This window comes from Amphibalanus amphitrite, unplaced genomic scaffold, assembly GCF_019059575.1.
Source record: "Amphibalanus amphitrite isolate SeventyFive unplaced genomic scaffold, NRLGWU_Aamphi_draft 001800F_arrow, whole genome shotgun sequence".
Taxonomy (NCBI): Eukaryota; Metazoa; Arthropoda; class Thecostraca; order Balanomorpha; family Balanidae; genus Amphibalanus; species Amphibalanus amphitrite.
In genome coordinates this window covers 87201-100093 of record NW_024883293.1, presented here as the reverse complement: position 1 = coordinate 100093, position 12893 = coordinate 87201, and the positions used below count along the sequence as shown (strand labels likewise).

At 45.2% G+C, this 12893-nt stretch overlaps 1 long non-coding RNA gene across 2 annotated transcripts; it reads right to left on the bottom strand.

The window, feature by feature from the left end:
• Positions 1 to 772: 772 nt before the first annotated feature.
• LOC122375230 lies at positions 773 to 3354 on the bottom strand. 2 transcript variants are annotated; one of them, XR_006255362.1, is made up of 3 exons: positions 3177 to 3354; positions 2227 to 2344; positions 773 to 1842 (listed from the first exon to the last, which is right to left on the bottom strand). It is a non-coding gene; the product is annotated as an uncharacterized LOC122375230 (long non-coding RNA). The 2 variants fall into 2 exon arrangements; XR_006255361.1 differs by having other exon boundaries at positions 3069 to 3337.
• Between the last annotated feature and the right edge of the window lie 9539 nt (positions 3355 to 12893).

Below are 12893 nucleotides of genomic sequence, written 5' to 3'. Positions count from 1 at the left end.
GTGCGCTGCGCTCGAAAATGATCACGTGACCAAATCCAGATGAGATCACCGTATTTATAGTCACCGTGGTGTCCTGTTTCCCAGGCTGACGCAAGGCCGTATATTAGGAGGTAAACTCGTCAGGCGGTTTGTTTACATTTGCTCAGCTGACGAAATGACGTCAAAGGTCGTCCACCCTCACGGATCAGGCAGCCGCATGCAGTACAATATGCGGACGTTTTTGGGAATTGAGACGACTTTAGCGATATTGAACGATTAAATTACGTTATACCAGCTTCTACAAACCTGCAAACCGGTTTATGCTAATGTGGTGCCACAAAAACCAGTGTGGAAGGAGTTTATATTGATGCATTATCGGCTGGAAAAACACCATAACTTCGACCGTAGCCGACTGACCCGACATTGACCTATGCTTGGTTATGGGTCAGCATAGTTGCCAGAATGTCATAATTTACGCGGATTTGAACAACAACTATAGCATTAGACGTACGATTACGAGGTTTTGCTCACAACAGTCAGGTATACCGAGCAGAGCATATACCCGGCCGGGGCACCAGCGCCGAAACTGAAGCGTGAACGGTGGCCTGCGACAGGAACGCATATGGCTGCCAGTGATACGGTATGTGGTGGCGCATCGGATGCAGCCCTGCTTCTTTCGGTCCAGAACTGGCTGCCATTCGTTGGTCCCAGTCCACCTGCCTCAATCGGTCCCGGCTTAGACGCCTTTGCCGGCCCCGGTTCAGACGTCTCAGTCTTTCCCGGTCCGGAAGTCTCAACTCAAACTTTATTGAACAATCTTATCGACATTATCTTGGTAGAAAACACAAAACAGTAAGACAGAACAAACGAGCAAACTCAAGCAGCACTTCAAAATGACGATAGGTACACACAAACATCAGCGTGTTTCAGCAGCATCCACGCGTCGCTCCGCGCTGTCTCACAGCACCCCACGGGGTCAAACCACTACGTGGGTTCGTAACACGCTGGCCACAAAACATGGGTTACCAGCGACCAACACAAAACTCTGAGAGCAGGGGTCCATCCAACCTAATTTACAAACACAGCAGCCCCGTCAATGGCCATTGGCGCCAACCCCGCCGGCGGCAGCAGGAGCGACAGGCGGGGACAGCGCATGCAACTCGATCGCAAAACCATTCTTCTGGCATTGCTCTGCGTCTATAAAGGAGAATATCCCGCCCTCATCTACCCTTCAGGACCTGGCCGGGGACACTAACGAGACGCGGACATTACCCACTCAGCTGAGCAGTCAGCAGTGAGCACCCTTTCGACCGGTCCGGGGCCCAGCTCTCGCCACATGACCGAAGGCTACTGTTAGGGTGCTGTCCTGTCCTGCTGTTCTTTTGCTGTCCTCCATCAGTCGGCTCCGAACCACCAGCCTCGCTGCCGCGCCGGGGTCCGGAGAAGAAGCTGCGCTGAGACGATCTGGAACCATCAGCCGGGCTGTGAGTCCCCACCGCCATGCGGTTGCTGGGACCGGGGCGGTGCAAACACACTCGCGTCCTGACTGCGCTTATGTGCTTCTCTCCTCGGAGCAGAGTCCGGCAGCGCAACCTGACTGACCTGAGCACGCCCCGCGCGAGAAGGCGTCTGGCGTGGCGCGCCGACCTCGACCATCTGTCACACCGCCTCGGGATTCATGATCCAGATCCGATCGAATCGTCAGATTAAAATGTCTCTTGTATGGTAAACACAGATAAAAATCCCTCCTTCTTGAGTCGCAGAAGGCCAGGGAGGCTTGACAGTCTACGGAGGTCGACGACTGAGAAACGCTCCAGCAGCCGCAGTTGGTCAGCTGCTCAGCAACACTCTCCGCCAGCGAGACTGAAAACAAAAACCTTCCATGAAATGCAAATTAAGGATGGCTGAAGGATGCATAATACCCAGTAAAACGAATAACTATTCAGTAAACAAAAAATGTCACTTCCTTGCTTGGAAAATTGTATTTTAGTCACTAAATGCCATGGCAAAGGAGCTGCCTAAATCGATGAATGTCAGCAACTCGCCAAACAACCTGTGTAAAACAGTTTGTTATTGTATGTGACTCGGTAGACACAACCTTTTGACCTTAGCCTGCACTAAATATGATAGCAAATTAGCCATGCTCCATTGTCATTTTCCCCTTTGAATTAGGTAATTGTTTTTGGGAGCTGCCACAACTGCACAGATAGGCACATTAACATTGCTCACACACACAGATTCACTTACTTGTGAGTTGCTGGGTGATGTGTCGTGCCTTGGTCACCAGTCACAGAATAACTGAAGCCTCCTGGAAAAGCGCTGTAGCTGTTGGCGACTGGCGTCACCACAGCTGGTCGGTGGGACACTGTAAACAAGATGTGACTTTAAACGCTGCTTCAGGTACTTTGGTCATGATCTGTCATAACATAGTTAACATTTCTTCTAATCAAACTAGGGCCTAGGGGAGTTAGAGTGATACTCCTCCATCATACCTATGCGCTAACAAGGATTGAAGAAAAGACATGAGCCCTAAAACCAATAAAAAAACGAACACAAAACATACCTACTCATTCATAATTATTATTTTTTAATTTGACAGGAATCCTGTTCACCTAAAAATATTCAGCAAACCACTCGCCAATTTCCTGACACCATAGTGCACACAGAAGTTTGAGCCTTGAGGCCTGTGTAGGCTGTGCAATGTGTAGATCAAGATGAAGTACAATGAGACGTGAGTCAGTATAGGTTTTAAGTTGTAGGTTGGTAGATTGTAGGCTTTAAATTGTAGGTTTTCGGTTAGTAGGTTGTAAGTTTGTAGATTGTAGGTTGGCAGGTTGAAAGTTTTTGGTTAGTAGGTAAGGTTAGGTCAGGTTAGAATTTTTACCTTCACTGTACTTCATCTTTACATTTACCGGCTGTGCGGACTGCAGGCCTGTTGGACCGGATCTTTGTAACAAGGCCGTATAAGTTCTTTGTAATGCAAAGCACTCGGCATTCGCTCATTCTAAAAGTACTGGTTGTCAAAGACAGAAGAGAAGCGGATGGCTCCCCCGTGGATGTCCAGATACTTATCAATTATGGCAGCTTACATGAGTTACAGAAGCAACTGCAGCTTCCTTTGTCCATCTAGGCTTTAGACAATTGACCACACTTAAAACAAACAAACATGCAATTTTGTTTGGTATTGGAATACATACCAATATTTCTACATTTACAAAAGTATATGATAATTCTTATTAACTACTTGCTGGTAATAATCACAAAAAAAAACTCAGAAATGCCAGACAGAAAAGTATCAAATAACAACTAACAATTGATACCTATCAATTGAAATACACAAATTTGCAAGCAGAAGATTGTGACACGCGCGCAATAAATGTAAAAAATAGCTTAATTTCTGCTTCAATTCCTTAAACCACTGTCATAAATCGTAATTCCCACCTAATTCACTGCTACGCTAGAACTCTAAGACTACAAGTTTTTAGGTATTATAACCTTTACAACATGTAGAAAATGTCTTATTAAACTATTTGAGACCAAAAACGTTCCACTTCATCCCGTTTTAGTTGAGAAAACAGCAAAGAAAGTGGACGACCTTTGACGTCATTTACCTTCTGATTGACCCAAAAAGCCTTCCCTATGGCGCAACATAGAAACGATGACCCCCTGGGCTGACGGTGTCCGTTCGCCGCGCGTAGGAGGCTGCGTGCCTTTGTGTTCGTCCGTCCCCCCCCCCCCTTGACGCGTATTTACAAATTGCAACCGAGCTCCGCCGTGGGGTAAGGTGGGCAGGGGTTCTGCGGTTGAACTACCGTCTGTGGTAGAAACTTCAGGACGATGGCGCGTTTCATACGAAATCTGGCGCAATGTTTGTTTGCTTCTGAACTTGTACTGTTATTGCTGTGAATTCTTGAAGTGGGAGTGTTTCAATAATAATTTGTGGATTATTTGAGTTTCTTTATGTAAACATAGGTAATACGGATATGATCAATTACTTAGTTTGGGAATTGATACACATTTTGTAGAGATTTGTCTGGCAAATGGTGTAATAAACCTCAAGCCTATCATGATCTGAAGCTGTTGTAACAAATCAAAATTGCTTTGATGTTACATAGTACCTTGTTGGAAAGACTGGAGCATGGTTCAAGATGATGCGTAAAAATTCAAGATTTGTGCGAAAGTTTGTGACTGAAAAACAAAAACAGTTCGATATGATGGCTCAATCAAACGTGGAAATGGACGACAAAAGTAGAGTTTCAACATTCCAGCATGTGAGAATAACTTCAGAAATTCATAGTTCTTGTAGTATTGCATTCTTCTTATGTACAGTTATAGGTTTTGTTACGGTATTTCAAATTCATTGTGTGTCAGTTGAGATATAGATGGATTGCGGAAAAAAATTAGAATCATTGCATGGTAGCTAGGTACTTGTTCGGTAAAAAGGTATGTGATGAATGCCATGAGGTTTTTTATGATTTAATATATGGTCGTTGTTATACCTACAAAAATGCAAGCTTACTAGCAACTAGTTTCTGAATCAAATCGAAAGTATTTGCCATGAATGTAAATATGTACCTGCAAAGTATGTCAATAAATTTGTGTGATGCTGACCAGAGAGTTTAATCATCTGGGCATTTATGTCGCTTCTTACATTAGGTGTTAAGCATAGTAATTACGGATGAACTTTGTGCCAATAGCTTCAATGCACAATGTATGTAGCATGTCTACAACCCTCACTGATCCTGCTATAGCTATAGGCATTTGGTACCAGCTTGACCAAGGGCATGAACTTCACAGTTGCACAACCTTTTGTCATGTACCACCGTCCACCAGTCACTTTTTTACTTAAGGTGCACATATCAGTGCACACAACAATGTGCACAGGCCACAGGGCCTACACAAAAACAACATGATTAGTGTGCATTATGCACAGCATTGTACTGATTATTTGAATATTTTGACCACTCAACAGTCAACAGTCAGGAGATAATTATTGAATATCACATTTATTATACATCACTTGTCAAACAAGAGCATGATGACACACATTTTGACAAGCAATCATGGTAGTATTCCAATAAGTTGGACAATGGACAGTCACCTCCCTGGGCGTCATTTTTCCAGGAAGGTACCTCTGCAGGTGTTGTGGTGGTAGGCTAGGTTGAATTGGGTTAAGTTAGGCGAAGTAAGGTGGTTAGAACCAGGTCAGACCGTAAGGCCTGGTCAGGTTGATTTTAATCTTTCATTCTAATTTGACATAGATACCTATTACCTATGTTTTTGCTCCAGCCTGAATTTCATTAGGTAATGAGTTAATTTTGCTTTGTTTTTATCTGTCTTGTTTTGTGTTTTTGTCCCTTATATTTTGCCCCATAGGCAAGGGTGGAGCCTTTTCAGGGAAGGTGGTGGAGCATGATTGGAGGCGCTCAACCAGACGGCATAGGAGGGCACGATTTCTGAACGCGCACTGATGCCTGATTCAAGCCACGCTGTCTGCATGCGGGGCGGCGCGCTACTTAGAAGTCCCTAAAAGAACGGAAAGTGATCCCGATAGAACCTTCTTCAATCATTCTGGGCTAACGCTTATGACTTGGAAAAAGTCGCGATCCCAATTCAATTGAAAACCTGTGGGTTCTTGTTCAGCAGGAGGTGTATGAAGAGCCACCCGCCATAAGCACTGCTCAACCGCAGGCACAGGTTACTTTAGACGGCGTTGGTCCGCATCAAAGCCAGTGTGCTGGAGAATTCATTGGCTGAAATGCTCCAGAACATTCACCACTGTGTTTTTATGAAAGGTGGCTACAAGCTCAGTTAAAAGAAAAAGTACCAGATTGTTTTGCTTTTTAATTACAGCGGGAAGAAAGGTGTCCGTATAATTTCGTTACACCCCCTGTAATGTTCAAATGGTTGCTAAATTCGAAATCAGCTCCAAAAACTAGCCTAGAAACATGTAAAACTCGAATAAGGAACCGAGGTCATCAAAGGTCATTGAGCTGACCTGACCTTCAGGTGACCTTGACACCCACCCTAATGCATGGGACCAGCATCATATCACATGTTTCAACGCTTGAAACCACGTGAAGACTGCAACCGCGCGGCTAATGCGAGCCGACATACGCCGAATCGCGATTCGGGCCAAACATGGTCTCGAGAAATAGGTCACCTAGGTCAAAGGTCATTTGGGTCAGGGTCGTGAAATTTTCAGGGTAGGTGTAAAATTGATAAAATCGGGGGCATTGAAAGTTTCGTCGCGATCGGACGGTTTTTACGTGAGTTACTCACGAAAAACCGATAAAGCGCACCCAAAAAGGCAGAAATATGCACATGCGATATCCTATACTGCGAAAAAAGTGCATCATTTTTTAACGTCGCCGACAAATTGTAATTACCCTAAGCTCAGGCAGATGCATGGTAGAAAATCCCCCAAGTGAAACACACTACGGCGGAAATAAAATACCCTACGGCGGAGCTCGGTTGCAATTTGTAAATACGCCCCCTTGACCGGGGTTGGGACCCATTGCTGGACCCTTCCACGGTCAGCGGCGGTGAGACGGCTCTGTAAGGGCCGCAGGATAATAGCATTTGGCGGCGCGGTCTCGGATCCGTGTTTGTCCTGCCGTCCGGTGTCGGCCAGATGGTCGGCGGGTCAGCGGTGTCTGGTCGCCGGCGCGCTGCTGTTATGAAGGATGAATTTGGGAACGGGTTGATTTAGGGAGGGAAAATGAAACGCACCAGCGTTACACTAGCATCTATTCAATTTGTCCATGTACAAGTCCCACAGCTCCTGCCCGAGGTCGCGCAAGCCAGGGAACTGACCACCTCCAGCCCAGGCGTGGTTCACTGACTAAAGACATTTCAACTGACCAGTCAGAGTTCATGTTTTGTAACTTTTCCCGTCCAGCGTTTAGCCTTTCGAGACCCACTCAGGGTCGCGGTTGTTTTCGCCGCGCGCCCCAGTCGAGATGCAAAGTTAATAGTCACACGAAGCTTTTTTACGGCCAGCCAAACCAGCCTAATCTGGAGTCACTGTTAAATGTATGCAATTAAATGGAAGAAAAAGGTTTTGTAGAATCGATTAGTTTCGAAGTCGTATATTAAGGGGCCTCAAATAAAGTTCGTGTGACTATCAACTTTGCATCTCGAATGGGCCGAGCGGCGAAAACAACCGCGGCTCTGAGAGGGTCCCGAAAGGCTAAGCGCTGGACGGGGCTAACCCACCCGGAGAATAAAACGCCGGGACCAAAAAGCGGCCTCATTTTCAGCACCTGGTTCGGCTCCCTCATTTACCTTCGGGCTTGGCCTCGTGACATTCACAGACGTCAGACATTCAACAAACAATTTTGGCGGAAACGCTATCCAGCAAGCTGCGCAGGGGCGTAGGGTGACGGGTGTTCGTAGCGTTGGGGCTAGGTGGTCTGTGTGCCGAGTGCGATGTCGTGGGTTCGAGCCCCACACGGCTCTGGTTTTATCTAGACACTAGCCAAAACCTTTCCTTTTACTGCAATACTGACAAGCAAGGTGATTTATCATTCCCGATATCCTCTTAATCCCGCGCCCCATAGGGGGGGGGGGCGAAACGGCCCCCCCTGTCCTTTTCGGTCGATATCTCCTAAACGGCTGGAGATATCGCCACCAAACTTTCAGGACCCCTCCGGGCATCAATTTTACACATTGTGACCAAAAATTTTTCCAGAGTCTGTGATAGGTTGGCCACAAATGACGTCAGAGTGACGTCATGTTCTGTCATTTTCGACCGAAAAAAGACCTTCGCGAGAAGACCTGTCAGGCCTACAGCTTTGAAGATAAAGAAAAATGATCAAGACATAAAACGTGTAGAATTGACAGGGCTACAAAACTGCTATCTCGGATTTTTGAAATTTTTGAGTTTTGATCCCCAAAAATCAAAAAAGCATTTTTTTTTATATATTAGCCAAAAAATCCAAAACGTTTTTTGAGTTACGAGAAAACCGGAATATATGTGATAGTACCTACCATCTTCTATCTACATACCAAATTTCAGATCGATACCTCGTTTTTTGGCCAAGTTATAGCGAAAAAACTGTTCAAAAATGATGACGTCAAATTTTCAAACTCAATTTTTGGCAATTCTAGAACTCGTAGAGCAAAACAAAGACCACCATTAGACTCCCCGTGACGAGCTGCATCGAATCGATACCCATTTTATGCAAAAATATCAACTTTGAAATTTGACCTAATTTGACCTGACCTTGACCTGACCTTCACCAAAACGTGACCTAGGCTGGCCCCAAAGGCTGCCTAACCCACATAATCGCATTTGTCATGTAAAATGGACCATAAAACATGTATCACACGACACATTCATATTGTGACCCCCGGTGACCTGACCTCGCTGTGACCTGACCTGGTATCAGTGACCTCAGATAGCAAAGTATGTGTTTGACGAACAATATACCATCGATGGTTTTCAATAAATTACCAATTTACTCGATTTCACAGCACATTTCTTGAATTGCCTGTGAACGGTGAAAATCTGACCTTTGACCTGACCTGTGACGTCATCGGTTTGACCTAGGTCAATGAAATTTGGTCACAAGGTAGTTCCCGGGTAGGGCTATCGAACGCCGTTTGAATTTTGAAAATCGGCCGGTAACTTTCCGAGATCTTAGGGGGGGCCGAAACGGCCCCCCCCCCCTACGGGTGGTAGGGTCCGCCGGTAGCCCTACGGGGCGCGGGTTAACAAAGTCAAAATTGTCGCACCTATATATGTATTCTAATATTTTGCTGAATTTCATGAATTTTCATTTTTTATTTTTGGTTGTTTCTCTGGACCCATTTCAGCTCGTGATTCTTTTCGATCCGATAAAAACCCATCAAGGCTGAGCGTGCCAAATAATGAAAGAAATTATGCAACTGACTATAAATTTAGAAAAGCCTTACACATCATGCAAGGATCGACTGAAAGTATAGGTCCTAGATTTCAATTATGATTGGTTAGCATTTTTGCTGCAAGTTTGAGGCGTTGCCTTTCGCTTGCCCGTTTGTTTGAGATAGCTATTCCCTTCAGTCGCATTCTTGCTGGCTTCACATGAATGAACAGGGTGTTATTTCACCGGCGATCGCAGGACGCTGCTATTACTACGTGTCAAATTGGGTTTCCATGGAGACGTCAACAAGCCCATTGCTCCAAAACTACCAGAAGTGTGACGTCAGCAGACATCACCGGTGAAACACCACCCGGGATACCACCATACCTGAGGGAGCGCACCCGCAACCAGCATCCCCCCCCCCCCCCCCAAGCCGCAGCGCAGTGGCGGGCGGCCCACTCCCGGCGCTACGTACGCTCCACGCCGCGACAGCAGCGCGTCACCCCCCCCCCCCTCCTCCCTCCTTCCCCCACAATGACCGGTGACCTCGCTCCCCTCGGGAGTTGGACTCGCCCTACCCCGACCGTAGCGCCACGTGGTGGCTCTGGAGATCTTAAATAGACCCACTGTACGTCTTACCCGTGTTGGCGCATGCAGTTTTCAACTTCGGGAAATCACACTTGCCGAGCTTGAGCGGACGATTTTCAGCATGCGTAGCTCGGGTGCTTGCGGTACAGACAGTGTCTGCGTTCGCATGCTGAAAGCCGGATTCCGAGCTATCGGTGGTGTCATCCTGCATATTATCAATACCTGCTTAATTCAATCCGATATCCCCGATTTATGGAAACATTCCATAGTTCACCCTCTGTTCAAATCCGGCAATCCTTCAGACCTCGCAAACTTCCGGCCCATTTCCCTGGTTCCTGTAATCATGAAAGTGGTTGAGCGCATTGTCCATCAGCAGCTCTACATCCACCTCTCTCACAATCACCTTCTGGCATCCTCACAGCACGGCTTCCGCCCCCGGCACTCTACTGAAACCGCGTTGTTGTCCGTCACTGAACGCATCCTGGCCGCCACCGACAGGGGGGAGATCTCAATGCTATGCCTTCTCGATCTTAGTAAATGTTTTGACGTGATAGACCACGAGCTTCTGATGCAAAAACTTATGCTGCACGGTATCGAAATTTCCTGGTTCGCCGCCTATCTAAACCCGGGCCCCACTGGGGGGGGGGGGGCTATTCATAGCCCCCCTCCCGTTTTTCTGCAATAACTTCCAGACCACTTGACGTATCGACGCCAAACTTTCAGTACCTTCGGCTGCATCAATTTGACACCTTGTGTCAAAATTTGAAGTTCGTAGCTACCATAGGTCGGCCGGAAATGACGTCAGAGTGACGTCATGTTCGGCCGATTTCGACGCAAAACATTGAACCACGGCAATCGCTCCCAAGAGCTCAGTTTTTAAGCTAGATCCAATTTCTTTGCATGAAGGGACTCAGAATTGACTGCGCTATGAAACTGCTATCTCGGATTTTCAATATTTGGAAAATTTCGAAAATTTTATACAATAATATTCAAAATGTATATTTTTATATTTTTTTCCAAAATGTTTTTGACTTTTCGAAAAAAAACGGAATATATGTGACAGAACGCATGCTTATGACTAAGTCTAGCAAGTTTTAGCTAAATATCTTAAAAAATGGCCAAGTTATACGCATTATTGCAAAAAAATTAACAATTATTAAATTTTCAAATCAATTTTTCAGTACGTAATTGACATCGTACACCAATAAAAATAGCACCATCGTGTTTCTGAGCTCAAACTGCATCCAATAGACACCTTTTTTGTTGAAAATTTTAACTTCAAAATTTGACCTTTTGTGACCTGAAAGTGACCTGACCTAAGCTAAATTCGACTCAAAATGACCTCGAATGACACAGACGACATCAAATTCGAAATCTATGGCTTAAATGGACCATAAAACATGTGTCACGTGACCGATGCATGATATAATATTTCCGTGACTTGTGATGACCTGACCCTCACCTGAAAATCAAAGTACAAGTTTGGTACCCTCAAGGTATCTAGAGCCTCTGTTCACGAGTGTGGAAACCAAAAATGAGCCTGATCTGACTTGTAAGACGGCGGCCAGAGCCCAAAATGTGAACAAGCCAAAATGCTAATAATTTTTACTTTGACCTGACCTGTGACGTCATAGGTGACCTCGAGGTCAGTGAAATTAGGTTTCGCTCGACAGTTTTTCCGGGGCTATCAGACGCCGTTTGAATTTTGACGATCGGCCCAGTAGTTTCGGAGTTAGGAGGGGGGCTATGTAGAGCCCCCCCCCCCCCCTAGTAGGGCGTGTTATACGCAGACCACAGTGGGGCGCGGGTTAAAGGGACTATCCCACCTTCTAAAATGTTGTTAAAACCAGTTAAATTGTGCCCGACTTTATAGATTGGATGACCAGGAACACGGTTCTGGCATTTATTTTTCATTAAAAATCTTAGGCTTCCCATATTCCAAACACAAACTTTCAAATATGTGACGTCACAGCCCAAAATTACCTCCTTCCCCAGGCCACATTACTGTCATAAAGCTGATTCTTTTTACTCTGTAGGCACCACAACAAAGTTAAGACCAAGTTTTAAGCGATTTTTTAACGAACAAACCCATTTAAATCAGAATGACTAAACGAGGTGACGTCACACTAACGGTCGCTCCATGTTGAAGATAGGGCCTTGTAGAGCACTTCATGGGCCGGATAAATCCGTTATCCACGGATAAATCCGTGGACCGGATAGGATTGGATCCCAAATTTGGAAAAATAGAACGGATCTGGGCGGGCCGGATTTGGGAATTGAATGTTGAACACGGATCAGAACGGATAAAATTGTAGCATTCAATATTCATGTTAAGAATTAGGTAACTTAACTTGTTAGGCACTGCAGCAGAAGTATTAATTGATTTACATGAGATTTATAAGCATACCTTTGTGAGCCATGATAGTCTGTAAGGTATATGGCAGCACCAACCAAATTTTTAAATATAGATGGTCACAACATAAAATCTGCAGACTCAGCCATGTTCCTAACCGAGGAAGCGAGAACAACCGCCATGGCATCATATCCACCATGGCTCGCTGGTTCCTGAATAAGATACGAATCATGTAAAAAAATGTGTTAATAACTCACTTGTCCTGAGAACAGTCCCCATATAATATGTATAAAAACGATAATGCGTTCTCGAATTTTTCAATCTTCCAGACAGCAACAAACACTGCGCAAGGTTAGAAACACATGCGCAATAACAGATGCTTTTAACCAGCTGAATAAAACGCTGCAAAAAAAAGTTTTAAACTTGGCGCAATATGCCTCGTGGATGATTTTTTTTTTTTTAGAAATAAAAACGATCCAAGACGATATTAAATTCTGATGTTATCAACATTTTCAGTGTAAATGACGCCAAAAAATATTTTCTGATCAGAAATTCAACTTAAAGGGACCCTCCCACCTTCAAAAAAGTAAATGAATTGGCATGGAAGGGATGTCGCTCGGTTCAGAAAGAGCAAAAACGAATATCTACCAAATTTCATCGAAAAATATTCACCGGTTTTCAAGATATTAGACTTTTACTTTTGTTTACTTTTGTTTTGGATCTCGGAGGGGTCGGACGTGTCCATCGAGCTCCCGAGATTTCCATTTACCGTCCAGATTCTATCAGCCAATCACTTCCTTCCTGTGTGACCTTGGCATAGAGCGCGGCTTCGTAACGACGTGCAACTTGAATTTTGGAAAGAAGCTTGTCCAGTTCAAAAGTATATCAAGATAAATTCCAAAAATATCTGTACGCTCAATCATGTCGATGACCCGAACTCCACCGCCAAAACTTCAAATGAGAACACGATCATCACTACAAGTGGATAACGCGCCACCATCGCCGCCGGGCGCGGGACGCCGTGAGGAAAACACGGAAGCGGGAAAACGTGGTGCTTCGACAAATGAAAGTGGAAGTGCAGGTAATGGTAAAGTGATCGGGCTGCTAAAAGGTGACAAGACCCCGGG